We start from the raw sequence: 10,137 nt of genomic DNA on the forward strand, positions 1-10,137 counted from the left end.
TATCATATGATCTCCCTGATATGAAAAAATTTATTTATTTGACAGAAATCACAAGTAGGCGGAAGTAGGCAGAGAGGCCCGCAGGTAGAGAGGGAGAAGCTCTGCTCAGAGAGAGCCTGATTGGGGCTCAATCCCAGGACCCTGGGATCATGACCTGAGCTGAAGGCAGAGGCTTAACCCACTGAGCCACCTAGGTGCCCCAATGAGATGTTTTTAAAAGACATTTAGGCTTAAAACTTTCCTCCTTCCCACCAGTGTCTTACCTCCTAGTTCTACAGTGCTTCTGTTCCGTATGTTTTAATTTTCCCCTCTACCACTATTGCTTTCTCTCGCATAAACTGTATTTTCTTCTTAGGCGTCTTACACTTCTCCTCCTTGACTCCCTACTCTTTTTGAGGAAGTAGAACGGAACATATGCTTGTATAACTCAAGGTGCTGGCCCAGTTTTTAAAATTTTACATTAAAATTTTCCCATCTTGGGAAGATAAGCTTAATAGGAGTTAAGTTAAGCTCAATGGGAGAATGATAAAACTATTTTCACTCTTATAGTAAGTGTATATTATATTTGATAAAGGTTAGAAAAATAGTACCTAGGAAGAATCTTAAGAAATCCTTTTATTATAGAACTTAAAAAATATTTTTAAATAGTCATAAATGAATGCAAGAATATCTTGCTTTACAGTGTATATTCTTGAATTCATCACATTTTAATTTGATCCTGAGGGTTACCTTTCAAAGATACAAGAACAGGGATGTGTTCATCTTCTAGGGATGCTACAAAAAAAATACTATAGACCTGGGTAGCTTAAACAACAGACATTTATTTCCCACAGTTCTGGAGGCTGGGAAGTCTGAAATCTGGGTGCCAGCATGGTAGGGTTGTGATGAGAGCCCTCTTCCTGTACCCTTACGAGGCAAGACTGGGGCAAGTGAGGGGGAGGGAGAGGGAGAAAGAGAGAGTGAGAGAGGTCTATGGAGATCTGTGTTTCCTTTTATAAGGGCACGAATCCCACAATAGGAGCTCCACCATGATGACCTTGTCTAAACCTAATTAACTTTGATAGTGTGTGGCTAAGCTGGTGTGTGTGTGTGTGCATGTGTGTGTGTGTGTGTGTGTGTGACTAAGATATCTTATAAGAATGCACCATTGGCAATGAGGAAAGCAGAAAGATCTAGGTTGTTGGATGGGTCTTCCACATAAAGATTATGTGATGATCTTGTTGTACATGAACTTGAACATCATAATGACCCTTACTTTCTGCGAGTGATTGTGAAAGAGCACTGGTAATTTCATGGACCAGTAGAACTCAAAGAGGTTTAAGGAAGACATCTGGGGATGCCTAAGTGGCTCAGTTAGTTAAGTGTCTGCCTTCGGCTCAGGTCATGATCCCAGGATCCTGGGATCAAGCCCCACATGGGTCTCTGCTCAGCGGGGAGCCTGCTTCTCCCTCTCCTTCTGTCTGTGCTCTGCTGTCAAATGAATAGATAAAATCTTAAAAAAAAAAAAGAAGAAGAAGAAGAAGAAGCCATCTGGTAGTCTATTCCTCACTTTGGGATAGGTCAGACTTAACCATACTAACAGAATTGAATATAATACTTATAGTAAAAATCCAAACCTTTCTTAAAATTGCTGTTTTGTGGTTAGGTCTATTCATCCTAAGATTTAGAAATATCTGGCTCTCATTAAATCTTGAAATTTTCTCTTTTGCTCCATTGTAACTCTCAAATATAGGACTTGAAGTTCTAATGTTCTTTAATGTTCTAATGTTCTTTAATGGAACATTATCACTCAGTAATTTTATTTATTCAAACACTATTCACAAACTTATATTGAACTGACAAAGTTTAGGAAAATACTGTTTGGGGGCAGCACCTCTTTAGAAAGTAGTTCCTTTTTAATTTATTTATTGTATTGAATTTTAACCATTTTAAGGTCCTCATAAATACAGATTTTCTCCATGTTGTAAATAATAAATATATTTCTAAAAGCTGACACATGGTTTTCATTTCTCCAAATAATGTACTATTAACTTGAATAATCTCATAGTATATAAGAGCACAGATTCTAGAGGCAGACTAATTAAATTTGAATCCTGGCTCTACCACCTGGATCTCCTATAGGGTGATCCCTCTCTTACAGTTTCTTCATCTGTAAAATTAAGGTAATATTACTTCCAAAATTAAAGGTCCTTGTGGGAACTCAGTGAGATAATGAGTGCCTGGTATATAGTAATTGCAATTTAAACGTTACTATTATTTTATGGGACGTCTCCATCTACTTTGTATTAAAGCTTCCAAAATAAATCTTACCTATTCTTAAATGTTTAAATGCTATCTTTAAGGGTGCTTGGGTGGCTCAGTCCACTGAGTGTCCAACTCTTGGATTCAGCTTAGGTCATGATCTCTGGGATGTGAGATCAAGCCTGGTGTTGTGCTCTGTACGCTACACCAAGTCTGCTCGGCCCTCTCTCTTCCCCTCTGCCCCTCCCTTCACTCACGCTCTCTCTCTCTCAATAAATAAATAAATGAAATCTTTAAGAAAAAAATGTTATCTTTAAGTCATTTGTTACTCAACTTAGGCAGTGATTGTCCACTTCACCAGAAATTTATTCAATCACTGGCTTGCCCAAGATGGTAGGAGACAAGGCTATCTTTACAAAATGACTGGTTCTCAAAGCCAGTTTAATTTTTTGTTCCAACTCTATAAATCATTCACAATTTGGGGGCTAAATCCAGCTTAAGGTTGTACAATAGATACCTAATTAAAAGCATGTGACTCTATTGAACAAAAGGAAGGGAAATATTCACATTCAATGATTTAGTCACTAAACAGTCACTGGTCATTGTCTTACACTGAAGTAGCCTTGTATTTTCAGATAATGAGGTTTTCCGCTTTACATAGACTTCAGTGTGTCACAACGCAATCCATGTTAAAATTTCTTTCTTCTCTCACCTTCTACAATTTGAAGATTATCACTGATTTTTTCCAAAGGCTCCTAGTAACTCACTTGAATTACTTTTTATAATTTGAAAACTAGTTTTTCTCCTTTTCCCTTTAGCCAACCAAGGAGGAAATAAATTCTCTTACTGACTCCTCAGTTCAGCAGGAGCACAGCAATCTTTGTATTTTTCTCATATACAAAGGCTCCAATTAGTGTGCAAAAGAAAATTTTAACAGACCCCTTCATCATCTACTCTTTCAGGCTGAACAGCCTGGTTTTGGCATTCTGCCACTGAGTCCTAATATTGTTTGTGATGCCAAATTGGAATACAAAGGGAAAAACAGTACAAAGTTGCTGTTCACCTCAGTCAACAGGCCACAGCTAAGGCATTAGTTTATGCATAGAAATTCCATGCCTCATGTAAATGCCTATTATTTAATTTATGAAGAGGAGGCAGAATTTTAAAATAATACTGAATTAGCAATATATTCAACATGGAAACAAATAGAGATAGATTAAGGAAAATTTAGCTCCCAATGGTAGGCTATGGGAAATTTAAATTCTTTTACTATGCCTATGGCCTAGCTTCATCTCTCCCTCCTCCCAATACATAATTCTCTTTTATTTTTGCTCACCACAGAAAGACTCTTAGGCCAAGACCCCATAATTAGACTCGTTTAACTTTTAAAAACTTGAATAATAATAATTCACCACCAGGGGGCAAAGAACAGTTTTACAGGCAAAGGTTATTTTTAACAGCCTAAAAAAATTACCTACATGAACATAGTTATTGTTGTTGTTAGGATTTCAGTAGCTTCAAATTAAGAGATACAGATTCTAACCAAAATCTATAAATTTAAGAAGACTCATGTTTACAAAGAGAAAATTGAACAAGTTGCCAATGACCAGGTGCCCATTCATTTATGATCATTTTTAGGTGCTGAAGCAGAAATTTCTGCCTCCCCTTTCATACACTTGCATGAGGAAGAGAAGTAGAAATTGAACTTTTGAAATACTAATCTAACCTTGTATAGGCTGGCCTTTAAGCTGCGTTTAACATGTGCCTTTTTTTTTTTTTTTTTTTTTTGAGAGAGAGAGTGTGTGTGAGCACAAGTGGTGGGGGAAGGGCAGAGGGAGAAGCAGGCTCCCCTCTGAGCAGAGACCCCCAAGGTGGGGCTCAATCCCAGGACCCTGGGATCAATCTGAACGGAAGGCAGACTTTTACCCAACCGAGCCACCCCGGCGCCCCAACATATGCTATATTTTAACCAATGGTCTCCCAAGAGTGTATTTCAGCACTGCTTTTTTGTTAATTTTGTGTGATTAATTGTACTCAGGTCTTTAACTCCATCTAAAATTGGGTTTATTGACTCTAATTTTATACCTTGCCACTTGTTAATTTTATAACTGTGAAATGATATTAATACTTGATAAGCACATCAATTTCCAAATGATCTCCTTTGAGAAGATGGTATCACTGCACTTAGTGAAATACCAGAGTTGTGGCTACCTAATAAACAATAACAAAATTATCGAGACAGTAAATTATTGGTAAGAGGTGAAAAATGTGGCCCAATATGCATAAATCCTGTGTTCTGAAGTTTCAGGGTATTGGATTATTTCTGACTTGCAACTCGGTAAAAATTCTGATAATGGAAGCAAAACAGAGATTTTTGAAATCAAGGTATCTGTGGTATAGGAAAAAAACACATTTTATTTCTCTTGGCTTGTTTTTTATGCCCTCTTCCTGCTTCTAAGTACCTGCTGAGACCACATTTCCCTGAATCAATTATAATGATGCCACTATTTCAAATTAGGCCTGGAGTAGAGTGAAGACACCACAGTGGTCTGGCAAGATCTGCTACTTTCCCTTCCTTCAACTGCTCACCCCCAGTCTGGTCATTATCTGCACTGTCAGCCCTGCCCACCAGGACTGTCTCCAGGGGGTACAGAATTGGACCAGATACCACCTTGGGTTCACCTAAAGAACATCTTTGTCCAGGTGAAACCATACTGAAATAAATACTGAAAGCAAACTGAAGGAGAAAGAGAAGTTACAGAAAGTCCTTATTAAGGGTCTATTTAGAGACACACTAAAGAATATTCTATGCCCCCCCTTTTATATTAGTGATCAAGGGACATTTGGAGATAAAGTTTTTTTTTTTTTACCATTGTCAATTTGCTTTTTTATTTTTAACTTATTTTAGTGTGAATTGGCAAAATCAGCTCCTTCTTTCTCAATTTCCTCCAGCTGGGCCCAGTGATTAATTGCTCAAAGGCTAAGGTTTTCACTCTGATACATTACAACCTGCTTTAGACACCTTGGTGCATCTCTTTAAATCCTCTCCAGCTCACACTAACCTAGGCCAAGTGACCAGTCTCACACTGGCTTCAACCAGCCTCCCACGGTTGTGTTCTGACAGCACCTGGCTTTGGGCCAGATTTTCTGATGATTTTTGGAACAGCAAGTGTTTGTCCATAGTATGCTATCTAGCACTTCCTAAAAATATTTTAAAACACATACAGAATCTCTTAAAGGCAAAAGCAATAATTTAACCACTGAGAATGGAGCTCAGACTACAAAAGAAGCATGGAAATGGGTATTTGGAAATTTTCCCATCATTAGATGAACATGATTTTTTTTTCTTTTGCCAAAAATTATTTGTATCACTAATTCAAATTATCTTACCTAATTCTTAACAACTCATTTTAAATTTCCCAAGTGAAAATTTTCAGAGGACTTAAAATCCATTTGTGGAAAATATACAAACCCTTCGCTTTTCGATTTGTTTGCAAGAACATTATTTTGACATCAGCAAGGACAGAAAATTGCTAATCTAAATTTTAGCAAATTTAAATTTAGCTATTCTAAATTTTAGCTAATTTAAATTTTAGCTAATCTAAACTTTGCATCATTGCTGAATGGAATTGCAAAACAAGTTATGACTTAGTAGGAGAACCAACAATACACTTCATTGGAATCTATGTTTCTTGTGAGGAATATATTCACCTATGATATCCATTAAAATTAAGCATCTAGATAAATTGAAATCACATCAGACTTTCATCTTATGCTACAAAAACTTCAAAATTTTTCAAGCTTTTTCCTGTAAGTTCTAAGCCATGTTTTCAACATGGAGAACAATAGTATTTCCAGGAAGACTGAGATGTGCAAATACTACAATAATTTTATATACTTACTATACAAGACTTTGAAGCCCAACCAATGCTTTCATTTAGTACAGGATTGATTTCACAGAAACATCACTGTTTTCATTTATATTCAAAGCAATACGTGTTGGCATTTTAGTCAATGTTTTCCTTCATTAGCTTTTCCTTGAAATATATTTTCCATGTAGGGTCATAGCTGTGGCTAAGGCTTGTTTCATCATGATGTCCCAAGCTGTATACCTTTGGCAAAAAACAATATTTTAGGCACATGGGAATATGCTCATTTCCAGAAAGAATAATGCTTGTATACAACTTAAAAAAAAAAAAAAGCCTTCACAGTAGAGGTGTCTGATTTGTCAAGTAAAAATATGAGATACCTAATTAAATTTGAATGTCAGATAAAAAACAAATATTGCATGGGACATATTTAAACTAAAAAATTACCTATTGTTTAACTGGCATTCAGCGGTAATTGGGTATATTATCTGGCAACCCTGGCCGGTATTTATTTTTCTACTCTTTATGGAGACATTGGTTGAAATATACTCAGGTGGTCTTCTAGGAAGTAGTGATGTCTTCATTACTTTCTTGTTGGCTATTTTAAATTGTCAGCTGTTTTAAAATCAAGTGGGAAAACAGCTGAAAAAAAACATCTGAAAAGCCAACCCATATATTAGGAGAAAATATTTGCAAATTATATATTGGATAAGAAATTGATACCCAGAATATATATAAAGAACTCCCATAGCTCAACACCACCACCACCAACAAAACAACTTCCCCCAAATCAGCAAAATATTTGAATGGACATTTCTCCAAAGAAAATATACAAACACAAATGGCTAGAAAGTATATGAAAAGGTGTTCACCATCAAAGGAAAAAATAAAAACAGAAAATAATGTGTTTGTGAGGATGTGAAGGCATTGGAACCCTTGTGCTTTGCTGGTGGGACTTTAAAATGGTGCATCTGCTGTGGAAACCAGCATCATGCTTCTTCAAAAATTAAAGATAGAATTACCACATGATCCAGCAATTCCAGAAGTGGAATTCTGGAATTGCTGGAACCCAACTCTGGAACCCAACTCAAAGAACTGAAAGCAGTCATTCAAACAGATACTTGTACACCAATGTTCATTGCAGCTTTGTTCATACAATCACCAGAAGGTGGAAAAAACCCAAATGTTTATGGACAGATGAGTGGATAAACAAAATGTGCTATATCCATACAATGGAATATTATTCAGCCTTGAAAAGGAACAAAATTCTGATACATACTACAGTATGGATAAACTTTATCCATTGGATTATATGGATTATGCTTATCCGTTATGAAGACATTCTGCTAAGTGAAAAAGTCAATCACAAAAGTACCAATAACGTATGATTCTACTTAAATGAGGGACTTAGAATAGTCAAATTCATAAAGTAGCACTGTAGTTGCCGAGGGTTGGGGAGAGAGGGACATGGTGACTTATTGATTCATTATACAGCTGGGGAAGATAAAAAAGTTCTGGAGATGGATGGTGGTGATGGCAATATGAATGTACTTAATGTCACTGTACTTAATGTATTTAATATCACTGACCAGTGTATTTAAAAATGATAAATTTCACGTTATGTATTTTTTGCCACAATAAAAAAATTTTAAGAAGATAATCTATATAACCACATAACTGGTCACGAATAAACTATAGCACACAGTAACCTCTTTGTTGAATGTCCACTGATTCCTCAGCATGTCCTGTGTAGCGTATGTGACTTTTATAATTGTCTAATATACCAATCAACTGAGAGCATGAGAACAGAAATGTGTATTATATGTTAATAAAGTTTAATTGCTTCCTTATTTTTTGAAGAAAAAATAAATGAGAATAGAGGCTTCACTATTGTTTTCATAGACTATACATTTTTTTTTTAGACTATACATTTTTAATGGGACTGTTTGTTTAAAGGAAGGGAAGGAGCATATGGTAGATAAACTCAAAATGGATAAAAGACCTAAATGTGAGACAGGAATCCATCAAAATCTTAGAGAAGAACACAGACAACAACCTCTTCCACCCTGGCCACAGCAACTTCTTGTCTCCAAAGGGAGGGAAACAAAAGCAAAAATGAACTATTGGGACTTCATCAAGATAAAAAAACTTTTGCACAGCAAAGGAAACAGTTGACAACCCCAAAAGACAACAGAGAGAATGGGAGAAGATATTTGCAAATGTCTTACCAGATAAAGGTCTGGTATCCAAAGTCTACAAAGAACTTATCAAACTCAACACTCAGAAAACAAAAAAACAGTCAAGAAATGGGCAGAGGACCTGAACAGACATTTCTCCGAAGAAGGCATACAAATGGCCAGCAGACACATGAAAAAATGCTCAACATCACTTGGCATCAGGGAAATACAAATGAAAACCACAATGAGATAACCACCTCACACTGGTCAGAATGGATAAAATTAACAAGCCAGGAAACAACAAATGTTGATGAGGATGAGGAGAAAGAGAAACCCTCTTTCACTGTTGGTGGGAATGTAGGCTGGTGCAGCCACTCTGGAAAACAGTATGGAGGTTCCTCAAGAAGTTAAAAGTAGAGTTACCCTATGACCCAGGAATTGCACTACTAGGTATTTACCCCAATACCCTCTGTATCTTTGGATACAGACACTGTGATCTGAAGGAGCACATGCACCCCAGTGTTTATAGCAGCAATGACCACAATAGCCAAACTATGGAAAGAGCCAAGATGTCCACTGACAGATGAACTGATAAAGAAGATCTGGTATATATCCATATATATAATGGAATATATATATATATATATATATATATATAATGGAATATATATATATATACATATATATGTATTAATTACACATACACACATAATATAAACACTATACACATATACACACAAGGGAATATTATTCAACCACCAGAAAGGATGAAATCTTCCCATTTACAATGATGTAGATGGAACTGCAGGGTATTATGATAAGCAAAATAATTCAATTAGAGAAAGACAATTATTATATGGTTTCACTCATATGTGAAATTTAAGAATCAAAACAGGATCATAGGGAAGGGAGGGAAAAATAAAATATGATGAAATCACAGGGAGAGACAAATCATAAGAGACTCCTAACTGTAGGAACACAAGGTTGCTGAAGGGGAGGTGGGGGGTATGGGGTAACTGGATGATGGACATTAAGGAGGGCACATGATGTAATGAGCCCTGGGTGTTTTGTGCAATAGCTGATAACTGAACTCTACATCTGAAACTAAGATACACTATATGTTAACTAATTGAATTTAAGTAATAAGTTAAAAGAAAAAATAAATATAAATAAATAAATAATGCAACTGTAAAAAAATAAATAAATAAAGGAAGGGAAGGAGAGAGAAGCTAAGAAAAATTGAGAAGCTACAGCAAGTAAAGTATGAGGGAACCTAAAACGTGGTTGGCTGTGTCCAATGCTGGGCAAGACAGTAAGATAAAAGCAGAGACTTGGTCTCACAGTTGGCAACATGAAGGTCTTCAGAGACCTTGACAAGAACAGTCTTGATGGACTATTGTGGACAGAAACTGGATGGAGTGAGTTGAAGAGAGATTATGGAATGGAGACGTGGAAACTAATTATAATCACTGTTTTCAAAATGTTTTGCTTCAGAAAAGAGTAATGAGAGGGAAATTTGAAAGGTATTTTGGGGTCAAATGAGATGTTTTGTTATTGTTTCCTTGATAGGACAGATGATAGACTGTTTGGATGTTGGCAGGAGAAGTCTCGAAGAGTTTGGGGAACTGTAGGAGAGTGGTCCCTGGGAACAAGAAAGGGGATGGATCCAGACCCATGCGGAGGAGTTGGCAGGTGAGTGGTGGGGTTAGGTATGTGCAGGTAAGGTGATGTTGGCAAAGGAAGGATGAGAAAGCTCTAGTCTGGGGAAGTAGGCTGAGGGGTTATGGGGTGTGCACGGAGAATTTGATGGGAAAGAAGGTATAAAATAGCCATTTTTGGAATTGAGAAAG

Source organism: Mustela erminea, chromosome 6 (genome assembly GCF_009829155.1).
Source record: "Mustela erminea isolate mMusErm1 chromosome 6, mMusErm1.Pri, whole genome shotgun sequence".
NCBI lineage: Eukaryota > Metazoa > Chordata > Mammalia > Carnivora > Mustelidae > Mustela > Mustela erminea.